The following is a 25,223-nucleotide window of genomic DNA, read 5'->3' as shown; positions in this document are numbered from 1 at the left end:
GTTGCTTGAAGACCTCTCAGCTGTCCGATGGAAAAAAATAAGGTTCCTTAACAGTAGAAGAGTCCGTAGTCTAGTTCAGCAGCTGAAGTGATGCTCTTCTTCCAGCAATGAATTCAGCAATCAACAACTTGCAGACACTTTTCAATGAATCAATTTGGCTTTAGAATTGTTTTGAGGGGTGAAAAAGTGATCAGTCTAAAATTCATCTCCCTTCAGTTTAAACTCTCGGAGAACTCTGTTAGGTTCATGCTGGTCCAGCTGTCTGTCTGTGTCTCAAAAGCCAGTTTTTCAGCTAGTTTCAAACATCAGTCAGCAACATTGTATCTCGTATTCTTGGTCCTGAGTGGCTTTTTGCCAGGTAACCAGGATGCATTCTTTGACTCACAGTCCCTGGAGCTTGCTGCCTTAAAGCAGTACTGATCCTTTTCCAGCCTTAAAGGCACACCGCATACTTCCTGGAAAAAAAAAATTACAGGATCATAACAATATATTAGAATACCTTTAAGAACTTTTTGTTTGGACCACAAATGTGAGAAATAACTTGCTTGGGCATCACTCTTACAGACTTACTTTTCTGGCTTTTAAATTTTTAAAAACTATTGAAGCTTTTCCCTCTGCGTAATTAGGGATGTGAAATAAATGCCTGCCTTACCAACAAAGTCCTCATCCTGAGAATGAATAATATAAATTATCACATTCCAGAGCTGTGCATTCAAGCCCAGAAGTACATAGAATGGCAGGCCTGATGAGAAAGAGTTGGCCCCCTCACAAGCAGCCTCTGGCTCTATTTGGTGTACCACTGGCTAAGGAAAGAACAACTGTGCATTTTTTTCAACAGTACCAGAGGGACAATTTCAAATTTACACTGCATAGTCTGAATAGAAAATTAGTCTCTGTTTTTGAAAGATCTCACAAAGATTGTAATTGTGTAGCTTATGTAAATATATAAACAAGCTGCAGTGCAATCTGGGGGTTGACAAGATTTTATAAAGCTCTATTCTTGTCACTTAGGACTGCCAGGATTTAAACTGGTCTAAATTGGGCCTTAGTGGTTTATCTGGAAATAAAAACTGAATTTGATCCAATTTGGATTTCAATGCATGCAGATGAGCCTGTTAGTTTATTCATACCATGCATATGTGATGGTATTATCAGTGTTGCAAGCAAATCTTTTCCACTATGCACACATGCACCAAGGAAAAGTCCATCTGTACATGTCAGAAGGTTTCCCTTCATCATGTTAACTTGGTCCGAATCACAGCAAAAGAAGTCCTTTGTTTACAAATATTAGCCTAGAAATTGGTGGTGACAATATTAATGGATGAATGCTTAATGCCATCCTACAATATTCTTTTGTCTATTGTCATGAAGATATTATCCTATAAAATAAACAGGTTAATGGCTTCATTAAATTATCCACCAAAGAAATATCATGCATAATCATGAAGCACTTCTCTGTTAATATCATAGTCATAGAATGGTGCAGAACTGAAGGAGGCCACTTGTCCCATCGTGCTTGTGCCAGCTCTTTGGTAGAGCTATCCAATTAATCCTATTCCCCTGCTCTTTCCTCACAGCCCTGTAAAAATGGTATTTATGTAGCACATTTTACAATGTCAGAACACCCCAAGTTACTTAACTGCCAACGAATTACCTTTTGAGCTGTAGCCACTGTTTCTAAAACACTAAACGTGACAGTCATTTTGCACTCTGCAAAGGTCCTACAAAAATAATGAGATAACTGTGCCAGATGAACATTATCCCACCCATTGCGATAAATTCCCAGCCTTCTTCAGATAGTGCCATGGGATCTTCTATGTCCACTTGAGCAGGCAGATGGGGCCTTGGTTTAACATCTTATCTGAAAGATGGGACCTCCAGCAATGCAACACTTCCTCAGCTCCCACTACACTGACATGCCAACCTGGATTATGTGCTCAAGTCCTAGAGTGTGCGTTGATTCCACTACCTTCTGACTTAGAGGCAAGAGTAATATTACTGAGCCAATCCGACACCAATAAAGGCTATGACTAGAAATTCCTGCCAGTGAAACAGGCAAATGAATGTCTAAATGGGTTGGAGAGTCTGTTAAAATAGTGGACAGAAGAATATTATACAAACAGGCTATATGTCTATCCTGTAATACTGGCGACAATAATTTCGAATCCATCATGCTCCCTTGTGATCCATGCAGAAGGGTATGAGATTTTGTGGTGGATGTGATCTTGTGGGTGTGACTGGAACTCTGCTGCCAGTATGTAACCATTTCCTAGGTGGACTATGGAAGGCTCCCAACTTACTGGCACTAGCCCAATACTGGACTCCCGTTCACAGGATCCATTCCTGACTTCTGTTTCACAACCCTTTGAGTGAAGTAATTTTTCCTCATCTCAGTCCTAAATGATCGGCCCCTTATCCTGAGACTGTGCCCCACACTTTAGATGCCCCGACCAGCGGAAATAATCTTTCAGTGTCTACTCTATCCAGCCCCTATAGGATCTTATATGTTTCAATGAGATCACCTCTCTTTCTTCTAAATTCCAGAGAATACAGGCCCAATTTACTTAACGTCTCATAGGACAACCCCCTCATCCCAGGGACCAAGCTAGGTACAATAAAAGTTAGCTGCTTTCTTTATTAACTCAAGAAAACCTGTTTGATTGGTTCTGGTTCTGGTTATGATCATAGCAAGTAAATAATCAAACACCTACTGTAATGTCCAGTACATCCACTTTAAGAAAGAATTAAAGCTGTTGTGATCAAACAAGGAGAGGGAAAAGAGGGAAGCCGTTCAACCCCTCCTCACTTGACCGTAACAGTTGTAATCAAGGAAAGTTGAATGCATCCCACCAATGCACCCTCTTACAGTGACATACACTGGGGGTGGAGAGGCGGTCAGGGTGGTGAGGTGGAAGACGAGTCTGCCTTCCCGGGTCGGAATTCTGCATCAGTGCCAGTAAACTGCAGACATCCTGGTAGAACCGGATTCTACCCCAAATTGTTCTTCCCTAAAATGCATGCCATAAATGGTAAGACTTTTGGAGCTGCTGTTCCCAGAGATACCCATCCCCCAACTCCCCAAAGCGTTACCTTACGGAGAGTGAGAGCCCTTCCTGATTCGTTCCCATCTCCGCTGCCATTTTACACAGGGTGGCGAAAAACGACCCGCCCGCCCCTGGCCAATTAAGGCCCTTAAGTGGCCACTTGAGGGCCCGCGCCCACCACCACGGGTATTTTACCATTGGCAAGTGGACGTCCCAGGCCCAAGAAAAGCTGCCTGGGGGGGTCCCTCCTGATCAAGCACCCTGGGCCCGACGGAGGGCTTCCCCCAATGTCCCAACCACCCTCAACACCCAACAACCCCCCGATCGACCACCCTTGCCTCACCGGGGCCTGACCGATCACCCTGGGTGAGGCCCCAAAAACTTACCTTCGTTCTGGGGCTCCCTGACATCTTCCTTCTTGAAGCTGGATTGCAGTCCCAGCAGAGGCCACCGCTCCCGGTGGCGCCTGCTGGGACTATGAGCTGCCGGCCCGCTGACTGGCCAGCAGCTCCATTAGGTGGGACTTCCTGCCTCAATGAGGTGGAAGTCCCGCCTCAGACCAATTAAGGGTCTGGGGACCGTTAAATGTGGTCTGAATCCCTAAGCCAAGCAGAGGCGGGATCACCACCGACTTTTCGGTCAGTGGACGGCTCCCATCCAACAAGAGTGAAATTCTGGTCAACAGTGGGGATGGGGGTGAAATTGGATACGGATGGGAAAACAAGCCAGATCAAATTGGCTGCCTGTTATATGCTCCACCTGATATTCAGTTCCACTGACTTCACTAAAACAGAATTTCAGGTGTGTCATGTAACAATCCGCACATGTAATTCCATTTATTTTGTGTCCCTGTCCATGTTCAATTTCTCTCCCTTAGAATTTTACAGGGAGGTCATTCAGCTTACTGTGCCTGTGCTGGCTCTTTGAAGCATCTATCCACTTAATTTCAATCCTTTGTATTTTTCCCATACTATTAATTTATCTTTTTCCATTATTTATCCACTTCCCATTTAAAAGGTATTAAAGATTCTGCTTCCACCATTGTTTCCAGTAAGATTGTAACTGTTTAAGCAGGAAAACATCTTCAGTCTATCCAGACCCCCCATCCACAGTATTTCCCTGGTGCATTTCCAGTAATCTAACCTGAAACCCACTTGGTGACAAGAACCTGTCTAGTTCTTTCTTGAAACTCATTAAGACCTTTGTTCCACCATGCATGCTGGTAATCGAGCCCAATACTTATCATCCTTTTGGCAACTGCAACACCTTTAACAGAGTAAAACATCCCAAGGCACTGCACAGGAGCCGCTTCATAGGGCAGATGGTCAAAAGCTTGGTTAAAGAGGTAGGTTTTAAGGAGTGAGGAGTGTCTTAAAGGAGGAAAGAGAGGTAGCAAGGCAGAGAATTCCAGAGCTTAGCAAGAAATTTCCTCCCATATTTCCCATTTTTTTGTTGTCCTTAATTTGTAAATATGATCCCTGGTGCTTAAATTCTGTGCACAGCAGAAAAGTTTACTTGGAACCAATTCCAAACCTTTCATAATTTGAAGCATTTCTGTCATATCCCCTCCCAGTCTTCTTGTTTCATATGAGGAACAACTTTGGGTAGTTCTCATACATCATTCTCTTAACATCTGGGATCAACTGTGTAGCTCTTCTCTGCACTCCCTCCAATAACTGAATATATTTTTTGTAATAGTGAGACCAAAACTGCACACAGTACTCCAACTGTGATCTCATTAGGGCAAGATACAGTTGTAAAATGACCTTTCTGGCTTTGTATGTTATGCCTTTTGCTATCCTTCTCAGTAATTGGCTTGCTTTTTTAAAAGCCTGGGCACATTGTGCTGATAGTTTTAATGACCTGTGCACTAAAAACCCAAGATCTCTCAGTGTACACTCCCTCTCCTTATTCTTTTTTCCAAAATGCATCTCTACATTACGTTTCATCCAAAATCTATTTGCCCATCTACTAACCTGTCTATGTCCTCTTTGAAATCACTTCCAAATCACTTCACATTTAACCATACTATCTTTTTCTATGCCAAATGATAATTGTGCTTCTTTTACCCAGATACAGATAATTTACAAGTTTAAAAGCAGTCATTTTAAAACTTACCACTGGGGTATATCACTGTTCATACCCCTTCAATCTGAAAAACACTCATTAACCATATTCTCTATTTCTGTCCTTTCGCCAATTCCCTATCAAAGATGCCACATTTCATTTAATACCAGCATCTTAATTTTCTCAGCAAGCCTCCTTTATAGTACCTTACACACAACAGCCAACTAGTGAGTTTCCTTTACCAGTGTGCTGTGTTATTTCCTGAAACAATTCTATTAAATCTATCAGACATAGCTTGTCCTTTACTAATCCACGCTGACTGTATTTAATTATCCAATATCTTTCTAAGTGAGTATCGATTTTATTTCATATTATGGCCTTAACAAGGTTACCACTACTGATGTTAGGCCATCTGGTCTATATAGTTATCTGGTTTATCTCTTTCTCATTTCTTGAATATAGGGGTTACATTGGCAACCCTCCAGTTCTCTGTATCGCTGGAAAATGTACAGATTTCCCTGAAATTAGATTCTTGTCTGCTAACCTGAGTCACTATTCATGTGGTTCTACCATATTTCACTGCTGGACTTTTTAACAGCAGGCTTTGCCACTTGAATTTAAGTGCATATGAGACACTGAAGATGGATGTATAGAAAATGGAAAGTATAGCATACAAAATAATAAGCAAATCTGTTCCCTTTTTTCTTAACACTCAATCATATTCAATTATTAAGTTGAACAATGAACAGCTATAAATATTTAACACTAAGATTCTTGCTCATATTGCCCAGTTTTCACTCAGAGAATCTTTAGCCCTGGTTTACTGAACCAACATCAATACTTGGTAGGAGTCTTTTTTTTTTAAAGGACAGAGCTGCACTGGAAAGTGAACGACTTAAATTCTCTTACCAATTAAAAGTTCAGTTGGATAATAGATGTGCTGTGATTTCAGTCAGCTATCGATGGTCATAATTTACATTACTTCAAATCCTTTTTATTCTGAACCCTAGTTGGGAAAAAAATATGATCAACTTTCCATGGATTTCCAATTCTGATGTTAGCACATAACACATCAATGTTTACTGGGTAATTGTTCTGGGACACTGATTTTACGTAATTTAACCACGTGGTAAATAACTGCTAGCATACGGTTCGAAGCTGAGGACATAAATGATACTAAACAAGAAAAAGCAATGAGATGTGATATGTGAAGGGATTGACATATCAGTCATGATCAGCAGTTTATTTGGAATTGGGGACTGCTCAATTCACATGATGTGGAGTTACTGAGTGCTCCTTGGCTCAATGGCTTGCCTTTCCAATCTGGCAAAATGGGATATAATGTTCTTTGATAATAATTAACACAGCTGGAAGCTTATTTCCCATATCCTGCCTGACAGATGCAAGTCACAGGGATATCCAAAATGGAAATTAAAGATGATTCTATTCAAACATTATATGAAACAAGAGATAGCTTCATAAAAAAAACAAATTATGTTAATAGCTTCTTATAATATTTATGCTATAAACACACACTTTGTAAAAATGATAAAACGTCAAAATTTATTCTCTTGCCCCTGAAATGGCATCAGTCATCTGCAACCAGTTGGTAGATCATTCTGAAGATTCCCTTTACTCTGCAATTATCTTTGATTGTGGGCTGCGCATTGATGTCATCTACTCAAATGCAAATAGTCCTTGTTGCTATTGTGCATGGGTCAGCTCCATTTCATAAGGAATTTATTTTATTGGATATTTGTCTGGGGCTTTTGTCAAATACATCTTGTTGTCTCTTCAAATGTTAGCTGATGGCCCAACTTCATTTGGTGCAAGTAAAGGTTTATACTTGAAACATTAACTTCTGTTCTCTTCACAGATGCTGCCAGACCTGCTGTGTGTTTCCAGAGCTTTCTGTTTACTGTTTCAGATTTCTAGCATCTGCAGTATTTTGCTTTTTGCTTTGTTATGCGAGTCTGTAAACATTAACCTCATGACTCTATTCCATACTAAGTGTACTTTGAAAGCTAGTCTTACCAAGGTTTGTCTAGAAGGCCATCTTCAAAGCAAAATAGAGTTTACAAATTGGAACTTGTTAGAGATTGATCTTCAGAAACCTGGAAAGGATGAACATTTCTAAACAGGAGAAATTGGAGTTTTGGTTTGCTGTCTGCTTTGACAAGTTACAGTTAAAAGAACACACACCTATTTATCAAGGGAATGTAGTCCAGGTTCTACTTTGAAAATTATGTCAACTTTGCCCCCGATGATGTCAGTCAGAATGAGCAAGCACTCGGCTTTGTGACTGTGGCTGGCTTCCCACAGGTGCAGGGCGCCATCAACCACACACACCTGGCAATCTGTGCACCTCCAGGACCATTGGTCAAACACAAAGTCTTCCATTTTCTGAATCTGCAGCTGCTCTGCAACTATGATCTTTATGCAGGTGTGCACAAGCTTCGCAGAAAGCTGCCATGATGCATTTGCCCTGTGGCAGTCCAAGCTCGCTGATCACTTCACACCTGGAAGCAGACTTAAGGGGTGGCTGCTAGACAACAAAGCCACTTACCATCAAGCACCAAGAATGGACAAGATGGCAAAGTGGTGAAAAAGAATAATATTTATGTGATCTGAATAAACCACAAAAAATGTAGCAACACATTTTATCAGACACCTATGTGTATGTCCTTGTGCAATGGCAAAGGATTGCTCTTCCTTTTCCTGCTTCTCCTACACAGTGCAACCGATGTGATTCTAGCAGAGGTAGATTCAGGCTACACACATCCCTGCTCTGACTGCTGAGAGGCTATTGGCCGACATCCTCTGCATTTTGGAGCCCGTGAGCGTCCTGCCAACGACTGCTTCAGCTGGAATTGTGCAGAGGCAGACTAGGCCATTGGGAGAAGAGGGAGCATTGGGGCTCTGACTGAGAGTTGGGACGTGGGAGGGTGAAGTTAATGTGCTTTGAGTGGTGTCCCCAATTCCATGGCCCCTTTTGCCATCATCTCTCTCATAGTCCAGCCATACTTCACTCCTACAACTGTGCTGGAGAGCACTTTGGTGCAGATCAGTGCAGCACTGTAAGGCCGAGGCTGTCACCTTCTTTAAAGTGGCAGATACGTTGGTACCCAGAGTCTGTGTGGCGAGATATTTTTAGATGATCGTCTTCTTGTTAATCTCCCTTACTTTAAAATACGCTAACACACACATGCACACACACTCCAGCCAGAAAGCCAACTTTTTCAACAGTAAAAGTTTAAATTAATCTATCGAATCATACATAAACTAGAATATAAAGGAAACTTAAAGATCCCAAAGGTGCTACAATTTTTGCTTCATGCATGGCAACAAAGCAAGAATGCTTCATGCCGTCTCTTTCAGACTCCGTGTAGCAAACGCAAAAATTATACATTTTTAACTTTTTATCCATTTAGATACAACTCAGCATACTTTAACAGTGTGTTAAGCAGTCTGTGCCATCTCCAAGTTGCAGTGCAACAACTCAACAGCATCTTCCAAACCAATTAGAAGGACAAGGGCAACAGATGCATGAGAACACCACCACCTGCAAGCTCCCCTCCAAATCACACACTATCGTGACATGGAAATATATCGCCGTTCCTTCACTGTTGCTCGGTCAAAGTCCTGGAACTCCCTCCCTATCAGCTCTGTGAGTGTATATACACAACATAGACTACAGTGGTTCAAGTAGGCAGCTCACCACCACATTCTCAAGGACAATTAGGGATGGACAATAGATGCCAGCAGTGGCCACATTCTGTGACTAAAAAGAAAATTCCTTACGCAGGAATGTAAGACAAACTGGCCTACAAATGTCATCATGTTCACCATCTGTAGTTCTGCAGTCACTGCACCAAGCACAATTCTACCAGCACAAGCTAGACAATAAGCATCGACTTTTCCTTCTTTGGGCTGAATTTTATGAGTGTGCCGTAATTTGCGGTGGTGCACTCTAAAACCGGCGTGCATCCCACGCAGATGCGGCGTCCCTGAGCCCCTGCGATATTACGCAAGGGGGCTCATTTAAATAGAGGGGGTGGAGTGGCCGCCCTCGATGGCGTAAGGGGGCGGCTGCTGCGTCCCCAGCAACGGCGTCCGGCGCCACTGCGCAGTTGCCAGCGCCATTTTTAAAGGGCCTTAAGCCGTTACAAAGTAATTTGAATTTGTAAAGGTTCAGTCATCAGGAAGTTTTATTGGCAATGAATAAAGATGTTGAGGCCCTTCCCCAAACCCCCCCAATGGTCACTTAAGCAGCATTAATCCTCAAAACGTACTTTGTTCCTTTCCTAAATTTTCCCCCCAAACCTTTGAGCCTTTGGCCTCTAACCCCTTCCCACCATCCCCACATCCAATAAAATGTGTTCGCCCCACTCCTCCACCCCTCCCGTACTGACAATTTTATTACTCCCCACCCCCCCACCAGGTTCTCGCCCGAAACTCCATACAGAGTTCTGAAGGCACACGGAGCACAAACAGCGGCCATAATATCGGATTGGGACGGTAATATGCGGTGGGCCCTTCTCATCGTTGCGGGTCGAGGCTGGCCTCCCCCCGCAGCATTTTACCAGCCCCCGCATTGCAACCCGCAGCATCGAGGGGCCGGTGAAATTCAGCCTTTTGTTTCTACATGGTGGGTGTGAAATTGGTTTTGGGCGTTAGCACAAAGCAGGCTCAAAGCAAATTGGCGACCTGTTTTAAGCCAGACTCACTGTGCATTCCCAATGAAGTCATGTTAATGATTAGGGTTTATGTTGGTGACATAATGGTAATCTGAAATGAAATATAATTAGAATTCACACTGGGTTATTGACACTCTGTCCTACTTTGTAACACACTCCAGATTAAAAATTCTTTATTTCCCTATTATTCTTCCAACAGAATTCCTGAATCTGGGCATGCATGACCAATCCATTTCGACAAAATAAGAACACTTGATTGATTGCCACAATATGGTCTTTTTGATGACTGTGTCAAGTTTTTCATGCACTGTGAGCTGCTTTTATTTCATGGTCTGGTCCCAGTTCCATGACACGATTATACGTGCTTTTAGTCCCTCTGATTTCTCAATCTCTTCCTCGGACAGCTGCAACAGACCTTGACAGCTGTTCTTGGGGAACGAGCCTCAGCTAAGGCATTGAGACTGAAAAACAGATGTTCACCTAATTAGATGATGGCTGCTTTGGTACTGACTGGGTTTTATTTAAAAGGACAACACCAGCAGAGCCTGAGCAATTTTCAATTATGCAGCAGACTTTGCATTTTCATTTCACATTTTAATTACAGTTGTCATTTCTTTTTCATGTCCAGGCAGTTCTGACAGATGTGTTTTCCAAATGTGATAGTGCTGATGAGCACTAGACAAGTCCCCATCATATTTTTCTATCCATTTTTTAGAAAATAGGAAAAACAAGAGCTCTTTCAATTAGAACAGTCACAGAATTTTTTTAAACAAGCATGAGATTATCATTAGAACTGGAAACATGATATATTACTGCAGCAAGCATTCAAATAATTATAATGTATCACATTTAATATCTGGCTAATTAATCACAATAAGCTTTGCCAATCTGAGTTTTTGGTGACAGCCTTTCCCCCTCCCCCCACCCCCAGCAACTTTGTTCCATAATTTGCAAGTCCTACATGATGTTTCAAACTTTTATAGTCATTATCAGATACAAGAATTTAATAGTGTAGATCCAATAAGCTGCTAAAGTTATATTGTGTTGTGTTTATGTTGTGTTTTTCAAGGAAAAAAGCAATTTAAACCATGGAAGGATTTTAGTGAATCAGTTGCACTCTTTGTACATTGCCTAGCTTGTGGTACATTGAGTGTGATACGGTGTCTGCCGTCGACTGCCATTGTCAATGTACACGCAAGTGTGAACACTCAGCATGTGATCAACTTGGAGTTTCACATAAAAATGATACCAGCAACAATGCAGTAAAGCAACCAATTAGTCTGATCTTCTCGGTTTGCTGGCCATCAGCGCACTGCTGTGCTGGACTCTGTCTTGCTTCTTTTAACTATCTTAGCAATTGGTAGTTTTGGCACCATAAATGTTGGACATGTGCAACCAGGTTCTCAGATGCCCCATATTAAATAACTTGCATTCATGTGTAATGCCATACTGCAAGTGGGGTAATATGTTATCAAAGGATCAATGGAATCAGTGAAACAGTTCTAGGAATCAAAGCATGTAAAAATTCTGAGGGACAGGATAAATCTTCATTTGGAAAAACATGGATTAATTAAAATAAAAACAGAAAGTGCTGGAAATACTCGGCAGGACAGGCAGCATCTGTGGAGCGAGAAGCAGAGTTAATGTTTCAGGTCTGTGACCTTTCATCACAGATTCTTGTTTTAATAGCTGGAAACTATAGGCCAGTTAGCCAAACATCTGTCATTGGAAAAAAGCTAGAATCCATTCTTAAAGAGGTAGAAGCAGTTCATCTAGAAAATCACAATAAAATCAGGCAGAGTCAACATGGTATTGTGAAAGGGAAATAGTGTTTCACAAATTTATTAGAGTTCTTTGAGGATGTAACAAGCAGGGTGGATAAAGGGGAACCAGTGGATGTAGAATCATAGAAAGTTTATGGTACAGAAAGAGGCCACTTGCCCATCGTGTCTGCACTGGCTGAAAAACAAGCCACCCTAATCCCACCTTCCAGCATTTGGGCTGTAGACCTGCAGGTTACGGCACTTGAGATGCACATCCAGACACGTTTTAAATGAGTTGAGGGTTTCTGTCTCTATTACCCTTTCAGGAAGTGAATTCCAGACCCCCAACACCCTCTGAGTGAAAACATTTTTCCTCATCTCCCCTCTAATCTTTCTACCAATCACTTTAAATCTATGTCCCCTGGTCACTGACCTCTCTACTAAGGTGAATAGACCCTTCACCTCCACACTATCCAGGCCCCTCACAATTTTGCACATTTCAATCAAATCTCCCTTCAGCCTTCTCTGTTCCAAGGAGAACAACCCCAGCCTTTCCTCATAGCTGTGTTTTTCCAGCCCCGGCAACATCTTCATAAATCTCCTCTGTACCTTCTCTTGTGCAATTACATCCTTTCTGTAATGAGGTGACTAGAACTGCACACAGTACTCAAGTTCTGACCTAGCCAATGATTTATACAGTTCCAGCATTACCTCCCTGCTCTTGTATTCTATACCTCAGCTAATATAGGAAAGGATTTCATATGCCTTCTTAACCATCTTATCGACCCATCCTGCTACCTTCAGGGATCTGTGGGCATTCACTCCAAGATCCCTCACTTCCTCTACACCTCTCAGTATTCTCCCATCAATCATGTATTGCTTTGCCTAGTTTGACCTTCCCAAATGCATCACCTCACACATCTCCAGGTTAAATACCATTTGCCATTTTTCTGTCCACCTGACCAGTCCGTCCATATCTTCTGACAGCCTACAACTATCCTCCTTGCTATCAACCACAGGACCAATTTTTGTGTCGTCTGCAAACTTCTTGATCATGCCCCCTAAATTTAAGGCCAAATCATTAATACATACCACAAAAAGCAGGGGACCTAGTACTGAACCCTGCGGAACGCCACTGGAAACAGCTCTCCAGTCGCAAAAACACCCTTTGTTTCCGCCTTGCTACATTTCCCTGGATCCCATGGGATTTTATTTTTTTAACCAGTCTGCCATGTGGGCCTTGTCAAAAGCCTTTCTAAAATCCATGTAGACCACATCAACTGCACTACCCTCCTCTATCTTCCTTGTTACTTCTTCAAAAAATTCAATCAAGTTAGTCAGACAAGAGTCTGCAAAGGGATATAGATAGGTTAAGCGAGTGGGCAAAAATTTGGCAGATGGAGTATAATGTGGGAAAATGTGAGTTTGTCCACTTTGGCAGAAAGAATAAAAAAGCAGAATATTATTTACATGGAGAGAGACTGCAGAATGCTGTGGTACTTAGGGGCCTGGGTGTTCTGGTGCAGAAATCACAAAATGTCAGCATACAGGTACAAGAAGTAATTCGGAAGGCAAATGAAATATTGGCCTTGATCGCAAGGGGGATGGAATATAAAGTAGTGAAGTCTTGTTGCAATTGTAGAGGGCATTGGTGAGACTGTACCTGGAGTACTGTGTACAGTTTTGGTCTGCTTATTTAGGGAGGGATATAATTGCATTGGAAGCAATTCAGAGAAGGTTCACATTTCCTGGGATGAGGGGTTTGTCTTATGAGGAAAGGTTGAGCAGGTTGGGCCTATACTCATTGGAGTTTAGAAGAATGAGAAGTGATCTTATTGAAACGTATAAGATTCTGAGGGGGCTTGACAGGGTAGATGCTGAGAGGATGTTTCCCCTTGTGGGCAAATCTGGAATTAGGGGCACAGTTTCAAATTCAGAGGTCAGAGATGAGGAGGAATTTCTTCACTCAGAGGGTTGTTAGTATTTGAATTTCTCTTCTCCAGAGAGCAGTGAAGGCTGGGTCATGGAATATATTCAAGGCTGAGTTAGACAGATTTTTGATTGACAAGGGAGTCAAGGGTTATGGGGGGCAGGCAAGAAAGTGGAGCTAAGGCCACAATCAGATCAGCCATGATCTTACTGAATGGCGGAGCAGGCTTGAGGGACTGAATGGCCTTCTCCTGCTCCTATGTTCTTATGTTCTTCTGAATGGTTGATAATCAAGAAGGCAGCAGCTATCATAAAATGTTTGAATTTTACATTCAGTTTGAGGAAGCGAAGAGTGGTCGAAGACTAATATTTTAAACTTAAATAAGGGCAATTATGAGGGCATAAAAGCAGAGCTAGCTGAAGTGAACTGGCACAGTAGCTTCAGGGATAAGTCAATAGAGATGCAGTGGCTGACATTTACAGGGATATTTCAGAATACACAGAATAGATACATGCCAACGAGAAAGAAAAATTCCAAGGGAAGGACCCACCATCCATGGTTAACTAAAAAAGTTAAAGGTAGTATCAAACTTAAAGAAAAAGCATATAATTGCACAAGGATGGGAGGTAGGTCAGAAGATTGGACAGAATATAAAAAGCAGCAAAGAATGACTAAAAGATTAATAAGGAGGGAAAAATTAAAGTACAAGAGAAAGCTGGCTAGAAATATAAAGACATAGTTAGGGTTTCTTTAGATATTTTAAAAAGAAAATAGTTAACAAAGTGAGCATTGATCCGATAGAAAGCGAGTCTGGGGAATTAATAAGGGAAAATAAGGAGATAGCAGATGAATTGAACAGGTATCATGCATCAGTCTTCACCATAGAGGATACACATAACATCCCAGAAATAACTGGAAATCAGGAAATGGAAGGGAGGGAGGAACTCAAGAAAATTACAATCACCAGGGAAGTGGAGCAACTTGTTGGAGCTGCGGGCTGACAAGCCCCCGCGTCCTGATGGACTTCATCCTAGGGTGTTAAAAAAGGTGGCTAGTGAGATAGTCGATGCATTCGTTTTAATTTTCCAAAATTTCCTTGATTTGGGGAAGGTTCCATTAGATTGGAAAATAGCCATTTATTCAAAAAGGGAGGGAGACAGAAAGCAGGAAACTACAGGCCCGTTAGCTTAACATCTGTCATAGGGAAAATGTTAGAAGCTATTATTAAAGATGTTATAGCTGGGCATTTAGAAAAATTCAAGGTAATCAGGCAGAGTCAATATAGTTTTGTGAAAGGGAAATCATGTTTAACCAATTTATTGGAGTTCTTTGAAGAAGTAACATGTGCTATGGATAAAGGGGAAGCAGTGGATGTACTGTACTTAGATTTCCAGAAGGCATTTGATAAGGTGCCACATCAAAGATTATTGCAGAAAATAAATGCTCATGGTGTAGGGGGTAACATTTTGGCATGGATAGAAGATTGGCTAGCTAACAGGAAACAGAGAGTAGGCATAAATGGGTAATTTTCTGGTTGGCAAGATGTAACGAGTGGTGTGCCACAGGGATCAGTGCTGGGGCCTCAACTTTTTACAATTTGTATAAATGACTTGGATGAAGGGACTGAAGGTATGGTAGCTAAATTTGCAGATGACACAAAGATAGGTAGGAAAGTATGTTGTGAAGAGGACATAAGGAGGCTCCAAAGGGATATAGATAGGTTAGGTGAATGGACAAAGATATGGAAAATGGAGTATAATGTGGGAAAATGTGAAATTGTCCGTTTTGACAAGAATAATAAAAATGAAGCATATTATCCAAATGGTGAGAGATTGCAGAGCTCTGAGATGCAGAGTGATCTGGGTATCCTTGTGCATGAATCACAAAAGGTTAGTATACAGGTACAGCAAGTAATTAGGAAAGCTCATAGAATGTTATCATTTATTGCAAGGGGAATTGAATACAAAAGTAGGGAGGTTATGCTTCAGCTATACAGGGCTTTGGTGAGACCACATCTGGAGTACTGTGTATAGTACTGGTCTCCTTATTTAAGGAAGGATGTAAATGTGTTTGAGGCACTACAGAGAAGGTTTACTAGACTAATACCTGGATTAGGCGGGTTGTCTTATGAGGAAAGGTTGGACAGGCTAGGCTTGCATCCGCTGGAGTTTAGAAGAGTAAGAGGCAACTTGATTGAAACATATAAGATTCTCAGGGGTCTTGACAGGGTGGATGTGGAACCAGGGTTCACTGTTTAAAAATAAGGAGTTGCCCATTTAATACAGAGATGAGGAGAATATTTTTCTCTCAGAGGGTTGTGAGTCTTTGGAACTCTCTTCCTCAAAAGACGGTGGAAGCAGAGTCTTTGAATATTTTTAAGGCAGAGGTAGAGGTAGATAGATTCTTGATAAGCAAGGGGGTGAAAGGTTATTGGGGGTAGGCAGGAATGTGGAGTTGAGGTTACAATCAGATCAGCCATGATCTTATTGAATGGCGGAGCAGGCTCGAGGGGCTGAGTGGCCTATTCCTGCTCCTAATTCATATGTTCATATGTATGTTCGTAAGAAGAAAGCTGTAGACTGCAGGAAGATACCAATGGACTAAGTCAGGTGGGCAGAGCAGTGGCAAGTGGAGATCAATCCAGAGAAGTGTGAGGTAATGTATTTAGGGAAAAATAACAGCAAGGTAAGGGAATACACAAGAAATGATATGATGCAGAAGTGTAGAGGAACAGAGGAAACTTGGAATGCATGTCCACAGATTCATGAATGTGACTGGAAAGGTAAACAAGGTAGTTAAGAAGGCATACAGGATACTTGCCTTTATTAGCCAAGGCATAGAATATAAGAGCTGGGAGGTTATGCTGGAACTATATAAAATACTAGTTAGGCCACAGCTGGAGTACTGTGTGCAGTTCTGGTCACCACACTACAAGAAAGATGTGATTGCAGTAGAGAGGATACAGATGAGGTTTACGAGGATGTTGCCTGGATTGGAGAATTTTTGTTATCAGGAAAGATTGGATAAGCTAGGGTCATTTTCTTTGGAACAGAGGAAGCTGAGGGGAGACCCAATTTAAGAGTATAAACTTATGAAGGGTCTAGATAGAGTGGATAGGAAGGCCCAATTCCCCTTGGCTGAGGGGTCCATAACCAGGAGGCATAGATTTAGGATAAAATGTAGAATGTTTAGAGGGGATTCGAGGGAATATTTTTTAATCCAGAGAGTGGTGGGAATCTGGAACTCACTGCCTGAAAGGATTGTAAAGGCAGAACTCCTCATAACATTTAATAAGTACTTGGCCAGAATGGCAGATTTCCTTCCCTAAAGGACATTAGTGAACCAGATGGGTTTTAACAACAATCGACAATGGTTTCATGGTCACCACTAGACTAGCTTTTAATTCGATTTATTAATTGAATTAAAATTCCACCATCTGCCATGGTGGGATTCGAACCCATGTCCCCAGAGTCTGGCCTACATGTGGCTCCAGACCCACAGCAATGTAGTTGACTCTTAAATGCCCTCTGACATGGTCTGGCAAGCCATTCAGTTGTCAAAGGCAATTAGGGATGGGCAACAAATGCTGGCCTTACCAGCAATGCCCACATCCCATGAAAGAATCAAAAGAAAATTAAGTAATAAATACATTTTTGGGGAGGCGGTGGTGTAGTGGTAATATCAATAGTGCAGGCTAATGCTCTGGGGATATGGGTTCGAATCCCACCACAGCAGATGGTGAAATTTGAATTCAATTCATAAATCTGGAATTGAAAAGAAAGCTAGTCTAATGATGGCCATGAAACCATTGTCCATTGTTGTAAAAACCCATCTGGTTCACTAATGTCCTTTAGCAAAGGAAATCTGCCGACCTTACCTGGTCTGGCCTACATGTGACTCCAGACTCATAGCAATGTGGTTGACACTTAAAATGCCCTCAGAAATGACCTAAGAGGCCACTCCAGGGCAATTAAGGATGGGCAATAAATGCTGGCATTGCCAGCGATGCCCGCATCCCACAAATGAATAAAAATGGATATGCACTTGAAATACCTAACCTCCAAGCTTGCAGACCAAGAGCTGGATAGTTACTTGTCGGCTTGCATGGATACATTGGGCCGAATGGCCTCCTTCCGTGCTGTGAATTTCTATGATTCTGTGATATTCACACATACTTAACCTAGGAGGCAACTGACTCGTAAAAGGATAAAACCCGTGAGCCTAATAATTCGGTCATGTCCATAGTCAGGCGCTAAACAGCCTCCTTAGCCTCCAATCTGACATGTAGGAAGTACACGTTCATTTGGAGCTGGAAGAGTGCCACCCATCATATTGATAAAGGCAGAAGAAGCGCAGTGCCTATGCCTGAAACAGGAGTCAGGTGCTTTCTAGATGCAAACAAGGGCCCAACACCTGTTTGAGGCAAGATTGTCGTCCCAGCAGCCTGATCTTCCATCCTGCTTTGCCAGTGAGCTGCCTGCTACTGTCTGCAGTTTGTCAGTTCGCTGGCAATGAGGCCCAATACCTAACATCAGCAGCACTTCAGGCCTTCCCCTTCAGGCACAAGGATCAATCCCTGCACTTCCTGCCCATCTATAAAAGGAGCGGGCCCAAATCTCCAGGCCTTGATGTTATAGAAAGATAATTTGAAATGACGGAATTTGTCTGTAAAAAGCAGAGCCATGGCTGTTCGATGCTTGGTTGGTTTTATAGATAAGAAAATCCTTCTTTCCATGATCCAAGAACAATATGTATGATCGTGGACTATCCCTGTCTTATTTAAACAAGCAAAACTTCCAAGAAGTTGACACTCCCAAATAATAGTATTCAATTTGCAGGATATCAGTCTAACTTTACAATCTACATTACACAGCCCCAGAAGGCTTCACACCACATCACATTAAACATAACACCAAACAAGAAAAGTTCCTTCCAATCATCAACCACTGGACTGGATCAATAAGCAATCTTCTTCTTCTTTGGCCTCCTTGTCTCGAGAGACAATGGGTAAGCGCCTGGAGGTGGTCAGTGGTTTGTGGAGCAGCGCCTGGAGTGGCTATAAAGGCTAATATTAGAGTGACAGGCTCTTCCACAGGTGCTGCAGGTAAAATTGTAGCAATGTCCTGATGGTAATAGCACTCGTTATACAGTCAGATGTTTTGTTCAGGTTTTACATTCTTGAGGTTTGAAATCATTTTCCTTCCTTCGATATGATACGCACTATCTGTGCCCTCCTAATGACTCTTGATATAAATGTCGGTCCCGAGGAAAATACGAACATACGAATTAGGAGCAGGAGTAAGCCACTCGGCCCTTCGAGCTAACTCCACCATTCTATAAATGTGGGTGCAATAATTCAAACCTCAATAACGATAGGAAACTCACAAAGTGCTTCCTTTTCAGTTCCTTAAGCGAATTAGTGTGTCTTGGTACTTTATTAAAATTCCATTACTTGTTGCTATTTAAGTATTAAATTATTTCATATATAAATGTCTAGGGGTCCACCATGTAGGCAATTTGTTCCCGTTAGCTGATATTAATTGCAGTATAAGATCAGATTCTTACCTCAGCGACAATGGTAGAAACTTTTTCATTTCTGCCCAACTTGAGAGGAAGAGAAAAAGCCCAAAGTCGTCTGAGCAAATATACGGGGAATTTTTATTTGCCGACATGCTGGAAGCAGGGAGGGGGATGTACAATAGCACACAAGAAACCCAGAAGTCTGTGTCTGATGGTTGGGAAGCTTGGTGGGGGGGTGGGGGGGGGGGCCCACAAAGACCGATGTGAAGCCACTTAATCTTGTCCACAAGACTGTCCTTGCAAAGCAGGTTAAATCTGAGGCTTCCAACCCGATTGACATATAAAAATGCCAACCCACTGTAAGAAAAGTGGATTCTGTCATTTTTACCAGCCTTAACTTTAGCTATATATATCTTACTGAAAAAAATGCTGCCTATACAGTTTGAGCCAACCAGAAATACTTTGTGATACATACTAATAACAAACAGATAAAGGGAACGAAAAGAACAGATATCGAAAACTACTAACAAGTTGTGATCAAAATATAACACAAAAGTATGATGAGTCTCATCGGAAATGTATGATCTGATGGAACTCAACGTTATAATGGACTGTTTGTACACATTGTATATTAATCATGATCACATGTACAAAACAAATGGAAGTGCTGACAAACAAAGTGGCAGGACTAATCAAAACAGTGATATGTATGAACCAAGCAGTGCACAGGAGGAGCCACCGGCTACAAAGAACAAAAAAACAGACCTGGAGACGTTAGGTGCACAGAATTGAAGATGACAAAAGGAGAGACAAGAGAAGAGGAGTTACAAGCCATCTGTGCCACTAGAGCTGGTGGAGAGAAAAGGCCAGCTGGACTAGGATATCGACTGCCTTGGATTTGTTAAGTATTGCTTTCAGCCTTAATAAATCATCCTGATATCACTACATTAGGTGTCTCCTTGTCTGAATTCTTATTGTCTGGTCCAAGAACAAATTATAAGTAAGGCTCTAAATCTTACACCACCTCCCAGGAGTGTGTTGGCTGCCTGCCGCCTTGTCCTCTCTCAGTAAAGCTCGGAAGTTGGCAGGTTGAAGCCAGCTTCCTGACGTACTCAGAATTTTTACCTATCTAACCCCTGCTCCCCACCCCACCTGTTCATCCATGTTCAAATTCCCCAATAGATTCGGATCTGGTGGGTCCGACCAAAACGTAGAAATTCTGGAACCGCTGCCTGCAATGAACTAGTGCTATCCGACCAAAGGCAAAGTGCGAATCAGAATTCTGAATGAAGGAAGCGGAGAAAAGGAGCTTTGTTGTATTTTTACTACCAGCACATTTCTTTAATTCTTTTGGACACGGGAAGTTTCTAATTATCTGATTTCTGATTAAAATTGCTGAATGTTCTGATATTTTGTCCCCAGCTCAATTTGTTCTTTGAATGTTCACAGTTGGCTATCCAAACATTCATTTATCCAAATCTTTTTGATATCTCAAAACCACTTTGGATAAATGGAAGTATGCTTTACTCATTAAATACCAGCACTATTAAATATTTTAAAATATTCTTTGCTGTGGAACTAAAAGGAATAGTAAAAATCTCTAATCTCTAATCTCTGGTAATAGATTTCCTTGGTAGTGCATTGAATGTTATTCATACACTTCATAAATCATTAATCTTTCTAAACCTTTCACTGACATAAACCTCTGACAATGTCTTCAGATTCACCTTTAGTCATCCTGGTGGCCCACAGTCTGACAAGATCATGCCCGCTATTGCTTTGCCCCATGTCATATCTGATGATTTAGGTCTACCGGTAGAAGGGAAAACTGAAGACAATGGGTTGGATTTTATTGGGTCTCCAATGCCGGGAACGGTGGCACAGGGGGCATGAAGATCGCAACGGATGAGGCCCGCCACCGACTCTGATGCCAGCAGGCCCTATCCTGATCTCAAAGGAGGCAGAGAGGCCTCATGGTGGCCCCCAACGCTCGGTGACAGGACCACGATTTCCATATTTAAATAAATTTACCTACCTGAATTAATGAAGGGCCTGCCACCCCTTATTTGCCACACTAATCTTCATTGGGGTGGCCAGCAATGCCGGGCCTTTGCATCCCCGTCCGGGGAAACGAGGCGCGACTCCTGTGGGGAGGGGGGAGGAGGTACCTTTTTCAGTGCGGGAGAGGGGGAGTGGGGTCAAACTCTTCGGATTGGTTGGGTGATGGGGGTGATGGGAATGGGTAAAGGACAAAGGTTCTGAACTTTGGGCAGGGGGGAAGTTCATATATTCACAGTGGGTATTCCAGGGGGAGAAAGGGCAGGAATGATATGTACTACCATTGGCGGGGGGGAGTTGGGGGGGCGGTGGGAGAAGGCATGGAAAGACTTTTCGATTCCTTTTTATTAAATGTAAAATAAATGGCCCTTTAAAAATTTCACTTCTCATTTAGGGCTCTAAGCCCTTTAAAAATGGTGCCGGCGCTTGCTAATTGGCGCTGGACGCCGTTGCCGGGGTCAGCTCGCCCACCCCCTCCACATTATCAGGCGGGGGGTGGGGAGGGGGGGGGGGTGTGGCCGCCCCGGCCATGCTAACGAGCTGCTGCGTTTGGAATTGCAGCGGCTCCGTGACTCGCACTCAGTGCGTGCGGGCCGCCATGTTTTTCGTCCATTGCCTATTTCGCCGGCAGCCTTTCAAAATGCAGCCCAATGACTGTGACGATTTCAATGTTGGTCCAGATAAATAATGTCTTGCTACCTTCTTGAGGCATAAACTGTATTAACTGCCATTATAGACATGAAGGAAACATTATTAACAACACAGTCAGTCATGCCTGAGGATCTGAATAAAAGTTAAAATGCATCTGGCCCATCCAGTTGGTCATTCCATGTACAGGATATATTCCATCTTGTTTTATAACCCTCTACTCCCTGAATCAGCTGTCACCAAATAGCAATCTGTTCTCTCAATCAATAACTAGTTAAATTATTTGTAGCTCAGAGTTTACTTTTCTTTATGTGCTTTTTTCGGTTTTTTTTCAAAAACATGATTCCTTTGAATTTTTCTTGTACTTTGTGAAACTCAAGCATGAGCAAAATTTATTTGAAAAAATATGCAGATTGGAATAAATAACATGGTGGGGAGATTGTTCCCTTACTAATTCATGGAGAACTACAATACTGAACTGGTGCTTGTCTGCTGCAGAATCTTAGGACTGAATTTTAACAGCCTTCTGGAGACAGGCTGGGAGGTAGGAAGCCTCATAAAATGGCAGCGGAAAGAGTTGGAAGGGGAGCCTGAGGTCTTCCCACCATCAAGGGAGGGAGTTTCAGTGGTGTGCCCACATGCCAACCAGAGGCGGGCAGCCAACTAAATCAATTAATTGGCCAATTAACAGCTTTCTGCCCCCACTGGCATTTTAATGGCAGCGGGAGGGGCCACTGCCACGTGGGGAGACCACCAGGTAAACCGTGGTAGCCTCCTGGGTGTGGGTCTTCCGTTATGATCACTACATGGCCCACGGAGGGGTCCCCTGGCGGCAAAGACTGCCCCTGCAGTTCCAATGCATTGCTGGAGGGTGCGCCCATCCCATCAACGGGGACTCCCCGCCTGGCCCCAACACAGTGAAAAAACTTACCTGGCTTTTGAGGGTGTCTCTACATGGAAGTGCCCTCTTCTTCTTCCTGCAGCCTCAGCAACGGTCACTTCGATCTATCCTCTGATTGGGCCGGCAGCTCTGAGAGGCAGGCCACCGTCCTCAATTTCGCTCAGGTGCCACCGTCCACCTATGCGGGCTTGGGAATCGCATTCAGTCCCGGCGGTGGGCCTACAGTCCTCAATTCTGCTTTGGTCATCTCAGCAATCACATGAAACCCAACTAAAATATACGTGAATATCTATTATGTCTCAAGTATTAGAGAAATGATGTCATTTAAAAAAAATTTAAATTCATCTAAAAGAAACTGCAAATGCAGATTACTGCTGATCTTACTATTTTGTTCTATAAACTCAACGCACTGAACTCCACTAATTCTGTTCTTATGCATCTCATACAAGCCAAGGGAACTGACTTAATATCACTTGTGCAACTGTGTTTCTGCGATGACTTGCCAACACCATTCACAATTCATGCTGTGAAAACCGAGGCAGGAGGAGTGCACTGTCTTTCCTAGTTCCACTTCTCCACAGGTCACAACATATATTTTTTTAAATGTTTACCCAGTTACCAATGCAGTCAATCATGTGCTCTACTCTTTATCCCAGAATGAATTCCACCAACCAGGTCTTTTTAATAAAAAACAAAATTATCAGTTTATTATAAAACAACAATTAACCAGTAACAAAGCAAAGCATTAACACACATTGAAATATGAAAGTTCCCCTTTTTAAATTCCCCACACACAAACTCTCACACACACTGAAGAAAATACAGAAATTCTCTCTGCAGAGGTCTGTTGCAAAAAAGAATTTTTAAAAAATTGCTGGAAATATTCAGCAGGTCTGGCAGCAACTGTGGAGAGAGTAACAGAGTTCACGTTTCAGGTAAAAGCTTGCTCACCTTCATTGCTTTCTATTTCCCTTCTGGTGTTCGATAAAGTGTCTACCAAAATGTCTCCTGCCCTTTGCCCTATCAAACACCTTCCCCTTTGTTCTCTTTCCCACCCACCTCCCCTTCACTTGCTTAAAACCTAATTCTCTTCTAACCTTTGGTGAAAGGTCAGTGACCTGAAACGTTAACTCTGTTTCTTTCTCCACAGATGCTGCCAGACCTGCTGAGTATTTCCAGCACTTTTTGTTTTTATTTCAAATTTCCAGTATCTGCAGTATTTTGCTTTTATTTTAGGCAAAAAAGAATACTTTGGTCAAATACTTACTAATTCTTGAAGAAAAGACAGAGAAGATACGGAAAGATGTCAGTTGTCCCTTTTTGGTCTGGCGTCCCAAATAGGCTTAGACAGCTGTCACTGGGATCTTTTTAGAGCTGTTCTTTTCTGGTGACATTGAGGATCAGTTTGGCAGGTTTTCCACAAGAAATGTGGCATCAGGAGTTTCTGGCAGGCTTTTCAGGAGAAATACAGCATCAGTTTCTTTATTTCTTACACTTGATTCTCAGAATGTTCTCAAAGAGATGGAAGAGGGTGAGCTGATGGTGGCTGCTTTCTTGGCTGGTTTTCTCCAACTGTCTTCAAACCAGTTCACACCCCAACACACAGCCCAAAGCGAAACCAAAAACAAATCGGCTTCAGGGAGAGGCTTGCCATGACCCATGACGCTGGGAAGGCCCTGCTACATTTTACGGGTGGCGGCGAGGCCTCAGTGCTCCATCCACCCCTACTGCCTCTCAGCGGCAGGGCCTTAATTTAAATATTAAAATTAATTAAAATAAATGCTAATTAACTTACCTTGACCCGACGGCTGTCCCACATCGATATTCTGGCCGGAACCCCCGCGCCATTGGATCTCCGTTCAGAGATCCGAGGCATGACACTAGTGGGGAGGGGGGCAGGAATGAAATTTTCAGGGCGGGAGTTGTAGGGGAGCAGTGAAAACTGTTTCAATTGGCTGAGGCGATGGTGGAAAGAGGTTGAAGGGCAAAGATATGTACGTTTGGGGGTGAAAGGTTGGCACTGGCAAAACATTGTTTTCGGGGGGTGGGGGTGGGCGGGGGAGAGGTGGGAAATTGAAACCTGGCTATGTCATTGGAGGTGGGGGAGGCAGTTGGAAGTGGGGTTTCACTTGTTTTTTTCATGTGACAATTGACATTGTCACTTTAAAAATTCGAATGTCTTCTAAGGGCTTGAAGCCCTTTAAAAATGGCGCCGGCGCCCGACGCCGTTGCAGGGGATGGAGAGGCCAACCACTCTATGTCATCGGGGGTGGCCATTCCGCCCACTCCATTTAAATGAGTCCCCACAGTGGCGGAGAAGTCGCACGTGCGCCGTGCCATCTTTCAAGCTGGCAGCGAGCTTATAAAATTCAGGCCAATATCTCAAGAGTCAAGCCTCCTGACCCCTATAAATCTTGACCTGCCACTTCTCTGTAAACATCTTCCCCAGGTCACCAAGGTTTTTTTTGTTTATTGCTTTAAGCATATGACTTCCAGCAAGGCTGTTTTAAAACAACATTTCAGTGTTTTTTCAATGAACTGTCAACAACAAAGCAAAATCCAGTTGGCTATGAAATCTTCAGCCTTTCAATTAAT

The 25,223-nt window shown here is 42.6% G+C and overlaps 1 long non-coding RNA gene across 1 annotated transcript; it reads right to left on the bottom strand.

Annotated features, from left to right (window-relative positions):
- On the bottom strand, positions 1-22,872 carry LOC137347009 (uncharacterized). Its single transcript, XR_010968845.1, has 3 exons — positions 22,659-22,872; positions 6,021-6,117; positions 1-455 (listed from the first exon to the last, which is right to left on the bottom strand). It is a non-coding gene; the product is annotated as an uncharacterized lncRNA (long non-coding RNA).
- Between the last annotated feature and the right edge of the window lie 2,351 nt (positions 22,873-25,223).

This window comes from Heterodontus francisci, chromosome 31 (genome assembly GCF_036365525.1).
Source record: "Heterodontus francisci isolate sHetFra1 chromosome 31, sHetFra1.hap1, whole genome shotgun sequence".
Lineage (NCBI taxonomy): Eukaryota > Metazoa > Chordata > Chondrichthyes > Heterodontiformes > Heterodontidae > Heterodontus > Heterodontus francisci.
Note: the sequence above shows the minus strand (reverse complement) of the source record. Positions and strands in the feature narration are given on the sequence as shown.